The following is a 12,944-nucleotide window of genomic DNA, read 5'->3' on the forward strand; positions in this document are numbered from 1 at the left end:
ATTTAAGCTCAGTGGCACCAACGCCTGCCGTACAAGTGCAAGGTCCTGAGTTCCATCCCTGGTACTGGAAAAAAAAAAAAGAAGTAAGAAGCCTCTCATAATGAGGTAGAGGACTGCTGAGATTTCTGCCTTGTAACCGAGAACTACATTTTGCTGTGAGCCACTTACTAACTCAGACTAATAGGGAATCTCTGTGGTTATCGAACACTCATGATCAGTGAAAAAGAAGTTTACCAGTTTTTCTAGATGGCCACACTGTTCCTCAGGATCAATGTCTGAAAGGAGCTCATCACGAGAGCCCTTCCAAAGGGAGCAGATAACAGCACAGTGATGCGGGGTCATGGTCCCCCTGGAGTCCCTCCAGGTCGCCGTGAGGTGACAGCCCTTCAAGTCAGGTAGTGGGCTGGAATTGCTGGTGGCCAGGTCACTTCCAAGCCGAACCTTTTAAGAATCAAAGTGGGACTCTCTCTCCAGCTTCCTTTCCCTCTGCCCGGTGGCCAGTGACATCCATATAGGGACCTGTCTGCCACCCTGGGTTCCTGCTCGTGTACACGGACGGCAGCCCACCCTGCCAACCCACAGCAGCTCTGCAGGGCAGGAAACAGACTTTCATCCATTAGGACCCTGAGACTTTGTTTTGATGTAGCAAAGCTCGGCATAGCTATACTGATACAAATGATACAAATCTTCTTGATCTTTGTTTTGAAGCTCTGAGTATGTGTGTGTATGAGGTGTGATTGACTTAACTTTAAAAGTTATTGCTTAACTTAAAAAAAAATGATCACGATAAAAGGCACATTGCCATTAATCCCCCTCAAAATAGTCCCCTTGCTTCAAACACTCTTATCCCATTGTCCTTGCCACTTTCAGAAGCAGTTTTTCAAGTCCTCTTTTGTGAGTGTCTTTAACTGCACTATCATGGATGCCTCGATGTTCTGAATCCATCCAAAATGTTTACCTGTCGTATCATTTTGACTTTGGGGGAGAGCCAGAAGTAGCACAATGCCAGATGCGGTGAATATGGTGGATCAAGGCACATTGTAATTTTCCATTAGATGGCACAAGGGAGGACCATTCACAGTATTTTTATCACATAAAGTCGTTCAGGAAAGAGGACTTTCAGAACTGCTTCAGAAAGTGGCAAGATCAATGGGGTAAGTGTGTTAGAAGTGAGAGAGTGTTTTGAGGGGGATTAATTGCTATGTGTCTTTTATTGTAATAAGTTTTTAAAAATTTAAACATTCACTGTATATTTTGATCACACTTTGAGTGTATTGCCTGCACATATCTGTACACTATATATATGGATATGATATGGAGAGGGCCAATTATATATATGGATTATATGAATGTGTATACATATATAATATACACTAAATATGTAGGTGTATACATACTGTGTGTATATATAGTACATTATGTATTTGTCTGAGTAAATCTATCTATATATTGTGTGTATTTACAGTTATCCCTCCCTGTATTGACAGATTCCATGTCTGCAGATTCAACCAAACTTGCACTGAAAATACTTTTTAACAAATGCATATCTATGGAACATGTACAGACTTCTTTTCCTTGTCACTATTCCCTAAACAATAGAGCAAACTATTTATATACTGTTTATAATGTACTAGGTACTATAAGTAAAATACAGATGATTTCAAGTACTTGGGAGGATTGTGTAGTTCTATGCAATTATAATGTCATTTTATATTGGGGACTTGAATAGCCATGGATTTTGGCATTTGGGAGGGTCCTGGAAAAACACCTCTTCCCCCGATCCTCCGTAGATACTGAGGGATGTCTGTTTATATACACAGTGTACGTGTGTATTACTTAGAATCTATACACATATATCTATGTAGTAGGTATTATATACACATACATTCCTTTAACACACAAACACGCAGATTAGATAGATGGATGCATATGATAGACAGACAGATGCGATCAGCCCAGACAGACCTACGTTCCTTCAGCTCAGTTCTCTGCTCTGAGGTCACTGACAGGGGCTTGTGTATTGCACGTCTCTGAGACGCAAACAGTGCTCCAACCACCATAATCTGCACTGGAATCACTTTCTAAACAAACAAAAAACCAAGCCCACAGAAAAGGGCTATGAAAGAAGAGAGAGGAGGAAATGACCATAAGGAAATAATCTTGTAATGTTTGTCCAGTGACATGGGAGTGGCCTTCTGAGAACCTTCTGGCTTCTTGTAACTACAAGGGAAGCAAATAAACACGCTGCCCACTCAATCTCTCTTGGCGCCTTAGAAAAAGCACAAGGCGGGCACTGCATTTTCTCCTACTTTTTGGTTCTCTTGTACTGCCTCAATAAGGGCAATCAGACCATCTACTCCAAATCTACCTTTGGTATCTCATTTAAGGCTTCTCACTTCTGTTGCAATGATTGTTAATCATTTTCCCAAGCAGTGACATGCGATCCCAGGCTGGCCATCGGGGTGACTTATTACATGGCCCAAGGCTGCCTGGTTTTAATGCGTCGCCACAGTGATCTTGTTTTGTTTTTGTTTTTGTTTTTTTTTCTGGTACCAGGGATCAAACTCAGGACCTTGCCCTTGCAAGGCAGGTGCAGTGCCACTGAGCTAAATCCCCGGCCCTTCACGGTGATCTTGTGTTTGCCGCTCAGTGAGTCCAGGAATCTGGGGATAACACACTTGGGAGAATCTGGGTGATTCAGATCATTCAGTCTCTTCATCTGGCTCTCTGCTGCCCCTACCAGCTACCCCAGCACACCCTGTGCCCTCACAAGACATGGGGCTCAGATCACTAAGGGTTGTCAGGCCAAGTTTTATCTGCAGGAACAAACTGGAAACAACTCAAAACCCACTTACAGAGGGTGTCAGTTTCTTGTACATCTCCACAAGAGAATATGACGGAGTGGTTAGAAAGAAAGCTTTATGCTGGGCTGGATGTGCACACCTGGAATCCCAGCACTTGGAAGGAGCATCATTACCATGCGTTCAAGGGTAGCCTGAGCCACATAGTGAGACATGGTCTCAAAAACAAACAAACAAACAGACACAGCAGGCTTTAGATGGGCTTGTCCCAGCAGCAGACGGCCAGCTCTGGCTCTTACCTCTCCCGTGCTTTCCCCGTCTCCTGCCCCAGGGTTAGGAGAGAATTCAGTGGCCATGCAGACTGAAAAGAATGGAAGGTTAATTTTGCTAACTGAGGCCATTTGTTACCTGAAAGGCAGGAAAGAAGCCAGGGCCTTGTAAAACTGCGAGACTGTCCAGCACCAACTGCAGAAGTCACCCCACAGGAGGCAAAGTGAGGCCACACCTGTACCTTTTAACTTCGGCCTGGGAGAACTTTGTCATGCCAACGGATGACAAGGCAAACTCTCCAACTTACAAGAAGAAATCGGTGCTCTTTATGCTAGTGAAGATCCTGTATCAGTTACTGTTACAACTGTACAACTGTTTTTGTTATTACTATTACTGTTATTACTCTTACAACTGTAATGTATTCGAGACCCTCAGTCAAAATCATAAAAATGCCTGGCATGATGGCACATACTTGTAATTCCAGCTAGACAAGAGGCCGAAGCAGGAAGATTGTAACTTTGAGGTCAGTCTGGGCAATTTAGTGAGATCTTGTCTCAAAATAAAATTTTAAAAGGGCCCAGGATGTAGCTCTGTGGTAGAGCACTTACCTAGCATGCATGAGGTCCTGGCTTCAATTCCCAGTACAACAACAAAAAATTTTCATGAAAATGATCCTGTAAAAACTCTTAACTAGTTCCAAAGAATCACTATCTATTTGATTTAAAGGAGACCAAATTAAAATTTTAAAAAGCTGTTTTGGTGAGGTGGGAGGGAGGAGAAAGAACCTAGGGTTACCAATGTTCTCTTCTGCCAATAAGGGCATTAAAAGTCATGACCACAATCAGAATGGGATATCACTATTCATGCACACAACATTTTATGGGTATTTTAAAAAAGGAAGAGAAAGTGGCCCAATCTCAAAATGATGAGCAGTTCACTTAATGGAATATTTAATCCCACGAAAACTTACTCTTTTACCCTTATTTTTCCTTACTTGGTCCCAAACAGATGCTATCTTTACCCAAATCAATTTGGACTGCAGATGCTACTGGGAACTGCTGGCATCATGTGTCCTGTGTCTTCTCTCAAACTGGCTTTAAAACTGTTTTAGTTTTAGCCAGGTGGTGGCACACTATAATTCTAGCACTTGGGAGGCTGAGGCAGGAGGACCATCATGAGTTCAAGGCCAGCCTGGACTACATAGTCAGTTTAAGGTCAGGCCGAACTACATAGCAAGAAGGTTAATTTCTTAACCTAAGGGGGTGTAGCTCAGCACTCTCTGGGTTCAATCCCCAGTACTGACAAAAAAGTTTTATTTTTTGACTGACATATAATTGTACATATTAATGAGCTACATGTGACATTTTGATTTACGTATGCACTGGGTAATGACCAGCGCAGGGCAATTAGTATATCCATTACCTTAAACTTTCATCATTTCTTTACGATATAAATACCTTTAAAAATCTCTTCTAGTTGTTTTGAGATGCATAATATATTACTATTAGTTAGACTCACTCCACTGTGTCAGGCTTTTTTTCCCCTTAAATTCTTTTATTGGTACATTTTAGGTATACAGTACATTTACATTTATCATTGGGATCTTATTGACATATCTCGGTTCTCATTTTTCCCTATCCCCCTGCCCTCCCTTCACCCTGTGTCAGGCTTTTGATGGGAGCTCTGCTATAGTGATTTATGAGAGGCTATGATCTCTGATGCTGGCCTATTCCAAGTTGCAGTCTGCAGTCTGAGCCACATATCCTGAAAATCACATGGGAGAGGACTCTGACTCCCATGAAAGAAGGTCTCATCCTGTCTATCTTTTTTTTTTTTTTTTGGTACCAGGGATCGAACTCGGGTCCTTGCGCTTGCAAGGCAAGCAACGGAACCACTGAGCTAAATCCCCGGCCCTCATCCTGTCTATCTTAGGTGCTTTTGCAAGTGGGAGGTGCTTGTTCGAACGTCTCCTTGTTCTATTTTCTCTTGTAACTGAAAAGAAGTAGTAGACAATGGTGAAGTAGAGAGAATAAAAGAACAAACGCCAACAGATACAACCAGCCCTCTGTGCTGAGGACTCTACCTAGGCACAGTCAAGCACAGATAATCTGTGGAGAAGACCCCACAACCAGCCCCCACAGACACTGAGAGATGACTGTATAAAGTAGAAAGATATTATAGAATTAATTTTTAAAATTAAAAAATATATATAACTTATGAATTATATAAATATATGTTTTGTGAAACCTTCTTAAACATAAAGCTGGTTTTGGGATCTTTCCATGCCATTAGCTCTAATTAACCAAGCTAGAAATTCACACATCGTGTTAGAAGTTAGTTCATCTTTTTTTTTTTTTGGTGGCGAAACCACTGAGCTAAATCCCTGGCCCCAGAAGTTAGTGCATCTTAATGGCTGTATACTGTTCCATTATGTGACCGTGATGTTGTACTTACTTCTTTTAAAAAAAATTTTTTTTTGGTTTTTTTTGAGAGAGTCTCACTATGTAACCCAGGCTGGCCTGGAACTCATGGCCACTCTCCTGCCTCAGCCTCCGAAGTGCTGGCGTTACAGGTGCGCACCACCATACCCAGTAACATTGTACTTATTGCTTCTCCTACTCATGGATGCTGGGCTTTTCACAACTTTAAACAATGATCCATGTGTAGCCCAGCTGAATCATCTTATAACCACCAGTGAAAATTCCTCCAGGGAAGAAAACAGAAGTGGTTTTGCTGGGTTGTTCAGTTTGAGTGTACTCAATTTCACTGGGGTTGGCTCAGTTCTGCCCCTAAATAGTTGTAGTACTTTCAAGCACTGGAAGCAGCTCACTCATTGTCATACTGTCAACTAGGAATAGTTTCCCAAATTGCTCTTCCTCTTTTTTCTCTGGATTATACCCAATCACAATGCCATATGCAGCTTGCAAGGAGGCAGAGCAAGAAGCTAATGGGAAAAAGAAAAAAAAAGAATTGCAGGATTAGCTTAAATTAAACTAGATTTTCCCCATCTCAGCACGCTGACACGTCCATCAGGTAATTCTTTGCTGTGGATGGCAACCCTGTGCAGTGTGAGGTTTTTAGCAGCTTCCTGGCCTCCACCCACTCGCTGCCAGCAGCACCCGCTCTGATTTTAGCAGCCAAGCATTGCCAGATGTCCAAGGGGGACACAATTACCACACCCCTGACCCTTCACTGAGTTTGAGAATGGCTGAGTCAGGCAGAGATTAACGAGTGGACCTAAAAGGGCTTTTCTAACTCTCCAGCTCAATGATGTACAGAAAAGGTTATGGGGGAAAAAAAGAAAAAGCAGCAAACAGAAGAGACTTCTTTATTGAGGAGAAAGAAGTGGACATTTTAGATGAAAGGGAACCCTAAATTGGGAGTGAAATAGTCAAAGTAAGAGAACGTGCACTCTCGGGACACTGACTTCCACTTCCGCTCGCGGACAGGTGGGCGCTGCGCCTGGGGTGCGATCATTCTTCAGGGTCCCTCGGGGTGTGCCTCTCTGTTCGCATTTCACAGGTGAACGCTTTGAGGCTTAGAGCTGGGGACATCTCCAAGCTGTCGCAGAGGGTGAGCAGGTACAGGGGTTAAATATAAACTGAGAGTGCTTCACTACTACACTTGGCCATTTCCCACTTAGACTGATATGTTTTGCCTTAATTCTGTGTTTTGAAATCAGTGAAGATTGCTCAGGCAGAGAGAGAGAGAGAGAGAAAGAGAGAGAGAGAGAGAGAGCGAGCCCGTCCCCCGTTATAGATGGAAATAAAAGCAAGTCTGATTAAGGTGAAAAAAGAAGTGATTTGTGGCACTGGGGATTGAAGCCGAGACCTTTACACTGAGCTACATTCCCAGCCCTTTTTTATTTTTAATTTTGATAGAGGGTCTCACCAAGTTGCTAAACTGCCCAAGTTGGGCTAAAATTGCAATCCTCCTGGCTCAGCCTCTCAGGGTGCTGGGAATACAGGCATGCATCTTTCTTTGTAACAGAAAGGAAAACAATGAACAAAGCTTGGGTAAAAGGTAGCAGGAATTCTCCCAAACCATGGCCATTTTAAAGTGAAACCAGTTTTTTTTAAAAAATGACCACAACACCAAAGCACCATGTCTGGGGAAAACAAGGAGGAAAATATCTGGAATAAGCCAACAGTATGAATGTTTTGTTTTGTCCTCTAATCTCTAGGCTATGGATGCTTTAAAATAAATCAAAATCAGTTACAATCACAGCCTATGGAGCTTCTGAATTGTGCGATCTACTTAAAACCTCAAAGTGCGGATGATAAAGTGTCAGTGAAATGTTGAATGGACATTCATCACAGAAACTTTAAAAACTAACATCCTGAACACATTTCCAGTCCCACCTCTCGCTGACCACAACAGCTGACAAGCAGGGGACTTTCACATCTACCTCTTCTACCTAGGGCCACAGAGCAAAAGGGAGGTAGAACCTGGAGTTTCAAAGAGAGCAGAGGATTCCCTTGCTGATCTGAAGGAAGGCACTGCCCTGGGGCTCCAGAAAAACTAGACGGTGAGACACAGTCACAGTCCATGTTTGGCACAGGAAGGGGAGAACGCCTTCTCTTTCAAACGCATCCTATATATAAAATGAGGCTTTAAAGTTAGTTCAATGGTGTTTTGTTTTTGTTTTGGTTTTGGTTTGGTTTTTGAGACAGGGTCTCACTATGTAGCGCAGGCTGGCCTCAAACTTGCAGCGATCCTCCTGCCTCAGCCTCCTGAGTCCTGGGATTGCAAACGTGCCCTACCATGCCTGGAGTGTTCAAGAGCTCCTAAAGGGATAATTTCACTCATAAAAAATAGTGACTTTCCCAGCAATAGTTCCTTCTTTTAAAGTTTCCATTCAATATTTCTAATTAACAACTAGATAAAGTCTCATTTGGTGCCAAGCCAATGGGTCTTCAACAGCTCTGTAAGTATGCGGTGGGGTCATTTCCAACAAAGATAGAGCAAAGCTCCAAGCTCAGGGCCAAAACTTTGTGACCAGAATAATATGTATGAGGTATGATCTGAAAATACGGTGAACATTTAAATTTAAATTTTTAAAATTTTTATTACAGTAAAAGACACATTGCCAGCAATCCTTCTCAAAATACTCTCCTTGCTTCAAACACTCTTATCCTATCATTCTTGCCACTTTCTGTTAGGTTTTTTTGGGGGGAGGGGGTACTGGAGCTTGAACTCGGGATCTTGTGCTTGCCAGGCAGGCATGGTGCCACTGAACTAAATCCCTGGGCCCCTCTTGTCACTTTCTGAAGCAGTTCTGGACGTCCTCTTTCATGAGTGTTTAGTTGTGCTGTCACGGCTACCTCGATGTCCTGAATAGATTCAAAATGTTTATCTTTCATGGTCATTTTGACTGGGGGAGAGCCAGAAGTCTCATGGTGCCAGAGCTGGTGAATAAGGTGGATGAGGACACCCTGTGATGTTTTTACAAGCCTGCCTTTCCATTTGATGGCCCTGGGCAGCAGCATTCACCATATTTTTTAAAAAAATTACACTTCATAAAGACACTCAGGAAAGAGGACTTTCAGAACCGCTTCAGAAATTGGCAGGAACAATAGGGTAAATATGTTTAAGGTGAGGAGAAGTATTTTGAAGGTAATTAATGGCAATGTATCCTTTTACTGTAATAAGGTTTTTTAAAAATTTAAACAAACCATATTTTCTGAGCAGTTTTGTAGTATTTGCATGATCTCCCTACACACATGCACACACACACACGTGCACACACGCCACGCACATAGAGAATGTCAGTCTGTAATTCTAAGAATTCTTGAAATTGAAGTAGGAATAAGAATTTTAAAAGAAGAGATCATTCATCCCAGGGATCTCATGTCTACCAAACTTTCACAATGGCAGTTCTGAAACTTTGATTCCTATCATGGGCACCTCATCTAGCAAAGACAATTCCAATCCAAAGGGTGGGGACCACCACATCTCCATGAATGGTGCCCCAGGCACCACGCCATCCACCACTCAGACACCCACAGGTTCAGTGGAAACTGACTTGGCTTGTCTGGGGGTCGCTGTTCTTATTGGGCTTTTGTTAGCTTTGGCCACCAGCCTCAATGCCATTACAGATAATGCTTTGCGATTCCTTTATCTTTAGTGGGTAATGTTTAGAACCAGGAAATAAAGGTAACATAAATAGTTTCTAATCAGCAGCCGAAGGCAATCACTCACTAAAATCACCTTCCTTTGTAACTAAATATTTGTTTGTGTAAGGACTGGGGAGCTTTTCAGAGAGTGCTTCTGCCATGGAGTCAGTCACGTTCATAGCCACACTGTTGGACCTTCTGGGAAAGAGTCTATGGTTTGAGACAGGATGATGAACACTGTGAATAGAAGGAGGAATGTAAATACTGTATAGCAAAAGAACAGTGTTGGGTGGTTCTTCTGTTTTCCCTTCTCAAAAAACTTCACCAAGATTTCAAGAATTCATTTAATTCCTGAGGAAGGTAATATATTTTATGAATGCAAAGAAAATATAACAATTTTAGCTTGTTAAGTAGGAAGGAATTGGAAGCTAGAAAATGAAAATGAATTTTAATCACATAAAGGGTATTCTTTAGAACAAAAAAATTCATCAAGAAAATGGCCTAACATACTCCATTTACCACAAAAGTAGCAAATGCTTCATGATACATCAGATTAAGATGAATTCTAATGTATTTTTTAAATAAGAAGGGGCTGGAGATGTATTTCAGTGTAGAGCACATGCTTAGCCTGGTTTGAATCCCCAGCACAAAAATTTAAAGATAGAAGAAATGGGAAATGGGATGGAAGAGATGGCAAATGTCACCAATTAATTTCCACAAGTAAAACTCAGGAAAAAGCTAGAGGGGTAGGGGTGTAGCTCAGTGGTGGAGTACTTGTCTAGCACAATGTGTGGCCCTGGGTTTGGTCCCCAGCACTGCACGGGGGGCGGGGGGAGAAAGAGGAAAAGGAATGGAGAAATTATTTACTTATATGAATGTTTGAAGACCCTCAAATCTTATTCCACTAGCTGGGATACCCCCTCTTTTAATATACTCCTTTTTTGGAAGGAAATCCATGGACCAAACCCCTCCCGATGTAAATGCCAATTTGTAAGAAGACTGTCCTCCAAGCAGGAAAAGCTCACAGACCTTGAAATTGACTTGCAATACAGGGTTTGCATTCAGATGTCAATGTTTTCTTTGAAGCAAGATGCATGGCTACTTTTATTATTTTAGAAAGAAACTGGTGGAAGCCGTGTGTAGGGCAGTAGCTCTCAACTGGATACAGTTTTGTCTCTGAGGGAAAGTTGTCAAATGTCTGGGGACATTTTTATCACAACTCAGAGGAGGGGGATGTTACACTAGAATCCAGTGAGGCCAAGGATGCTGCTAAATGTCCTGCAATGCACAGGATAGTCCCCAACAACAGAGAATTATCTGACCACAAAAGTGAATTGTGCTGAGGTTGAGCAACCTTGATCTAGGGCAGTGGAGGCAAACCCATGGCATGTGTGTTACTGTGTTTTTCTTTTAAGACAGAAGATGTTAATGTATGAGTTATTTTTTCTAAACTAGAACCTCAGTATTAACATTTTTTGTTTTTTTGTTACTGGGGATCAAACTTAGGACCTTGCGCTTGCGAGGCAGGTGGTGGAACCACTGAGCTAAATCCTCAGCCCCTCGGTGTTCAGGTTTAATTGCAGTGTTGGCACTTTGTTTTTTGTTTTTTGGGTTTTTTTTGGTACTGGGGATTGAACTTGGGACCTTGCGCTTGCAAGGTGCTTGCAAGGCAGGCACCAAAACCACTGAGCTAGATCCCTGGCCCGGCACTTTGTGATAAAGAAGTGGGTTTTGGCTTGCAGTTTGGGCACTCGTCTCTGAAAGGCTCGCTATCCCTGACCTAGAGGGATGCTGTGTAGTTGAACTTGCTCAGTTAAGGGAAACATTCTGTACCTGCGCTGCCCAGTCTGATAGCCACTAACCACATGAAGCTATGAAGTACTTAAGATGTGCTTGGTGCAACAGAAGCACTGAATTTTTGCTCTTATTTTATTTTAATTAACTTCCATTTCATTAGCATTAGTGCAGTCTAGGGAAGGAAAGAGAAAGGAGGATGGAGCCAAAAAAAATCTCAGTATCAGCAGATCTAGAAGGGCTGGAGATGGAGGTCAGTCATGTGGATGCCAACCATGTCCATGAAACTGAGCCCCAGTAAAGATGCTGGGCGCCATGGCTCAGGGGCACTGCCCTGGCTGGCTTAAGCCCTGAGCACTGTCCAACAGGCATGCTTGACCCTGGTGCTGGCCATGGTGCCACAGGAAGGGAACAATCAGAAGCCCCATCTTTGGTACTTTCCAGGCTGCACTCAATGCACATCTTCCCTTAGCTGATTTCTGTCTGCTTCCTTTAGCTATAACAAACCTAACCACGCTGTGGCAGCTTTGGGCTGTTCTGTGAGTTCTGTGGTCCTTACAAAGAACTGTTGACACAAGGGTGGTCTTGAGAATCCAGAAATGGAAATGGGTATCATAAATGAGAGGGTCTTGTCCAGTTTTGCAGACACAAAGAGCTTCTCTCTAATGAATGACATGACCCTTCCGGGAAAAAATTAAGGCCAAAGGAGGAATTCTGCAGCCAAGATTAAAGCTTGCCCTCCTGTGGACCTGGACGTCTCAGAGAGTCCTGCCAGTCAGGAATGGGGTCTGCTGGGAAAACAAACGCAACTCAGCAGGGTTAACCGATACACTCTGGGAGGCTGAGGCAGGAGGATCACAATTTCAAGTCTAGCTTGGGCATCTTAGCAGAGCCCTGCCTCAAAATTTAAAGAAAAAAAAAAATATATATATATTTAATGGGCCAGGGATGTAGCTCAGTGCAAAGGGCCAGCATTCAATCCCCACTACTGAAAAAAAAAAAAAAGGAAAAAAGAAACAGATTGTTACAGAAAAAGGACAGAGAGAAGGCAAAGAGGAATAAGCTTATAAAAAGTGACTGCAACTGCCTATTTAGATGTAGTAGAAGATTCAGAAGATGAAGTTAAGAAAATCTCCCAGAATGAAGACTAAAATGTTAGTGACAAGTATGTTAGAAAATTTAAGAGATACAGAAGACTGCTCCGGGAAGCCCAGTGTCTACAAAACAGAAGAAAATGGAAGGGCACAACTGATCAAAGACAAAACAAGACATGCTAAGTTGAAGGAGAACATGACCTTTATGCTAAACACGTGGGCACATGTGGATAAACACTGACGAGAAAAGCCCACACCTACACACAGCCTCATAAAATCTGAGATCATCACAGCTGAAGAGGAAATCTTGAAGAAGTTCAGAAATCAAACCCTTTTATCTTCAAACAAATAAGTCACACTGGTATCAGACTTCACATCAGTACCAACAGATCCTATATTAGCCCTGAAAATAAAAGTGACTTCAGCCTAAAATCTGGTGCCCAGCAAAACTGCCAAGCAAGTCTGAAGACAAAACTGAGCCATTTGCAGAGATGCAAAACGTAAGAAAGTACACTTCCAAATTGCTTGAGGATAAGCTAAGGCAAGCAAAAAAAAAAAAAAAAAAAAAAAAATCTGAGAGACAGAATTGTGTTTTGGATACGAGGGACAGGAGAAATGTCAGGGTAACTGCTGTGACACCATCCACGCAGGAATGATTAAGAAGCTGGGGGCCAGGGGTTTAGCTCATTGGTTCCACCTCCTGCCTTGCAAGCGCAAGGTCCCGAGTCCGATCCCCGGTACCAGGAAAAAAAAAGCAGCAGCAGCTGGGGTCAGAGACGTGAAGGCTGGGTGTAGTTTCTTCAACAAAAACTTGACCTTACAATCCATTTCCTTCAGTGCCCCAGGGGAAGGGAAATAAACAACAGTAT

At 42.5% G+C, this 12,944-nt stretch overlaps 1 protein-coding gene across 10 annotated transcripts in view; it reads right to left on the reverse strand.

Moving 5' to 3' along the window:
- Tmc5 (transmembrane channel like 5) overlaps window positions 1-12,944 on the reverse strand; it is a 71,726-nt gene that overhangs the window by 52,093 nt on the left and 6,689 nt on the right. The window contains exon 1 of one of the 10 annotated variants that reach the window (XM_087208935.1): window positions 3,210-3,307. The exons of the other annotated variants lie outside the window; for them this stretch is intronic. The gene's annotated coding sequence lies outside the window, so the exon portion shown is untranslated. Of the gene's footprint in view, window positions 1-3,209; window positions 3,308-12,944 lie in introns of those variants that run through there. 10 annotated transcript variants of the gene reach the window in all.

The sequence above is a fragment of the Heterocephalus glaber genome, unplaced genomic scaffold, assembly GCF_053883595.1.
Source record: "Heterocephalus glaber isolate CG9 unplaced genomic scaffold, H.glaber_assembly_v1.0 deba00000943, whole genome shotgun sequence".
NCBI lineage: Eukaryota > Metazoa > Chordata > Mammalia > Rodentia > Bathyergidae > Heterocephalus > Heterocephalus glaber.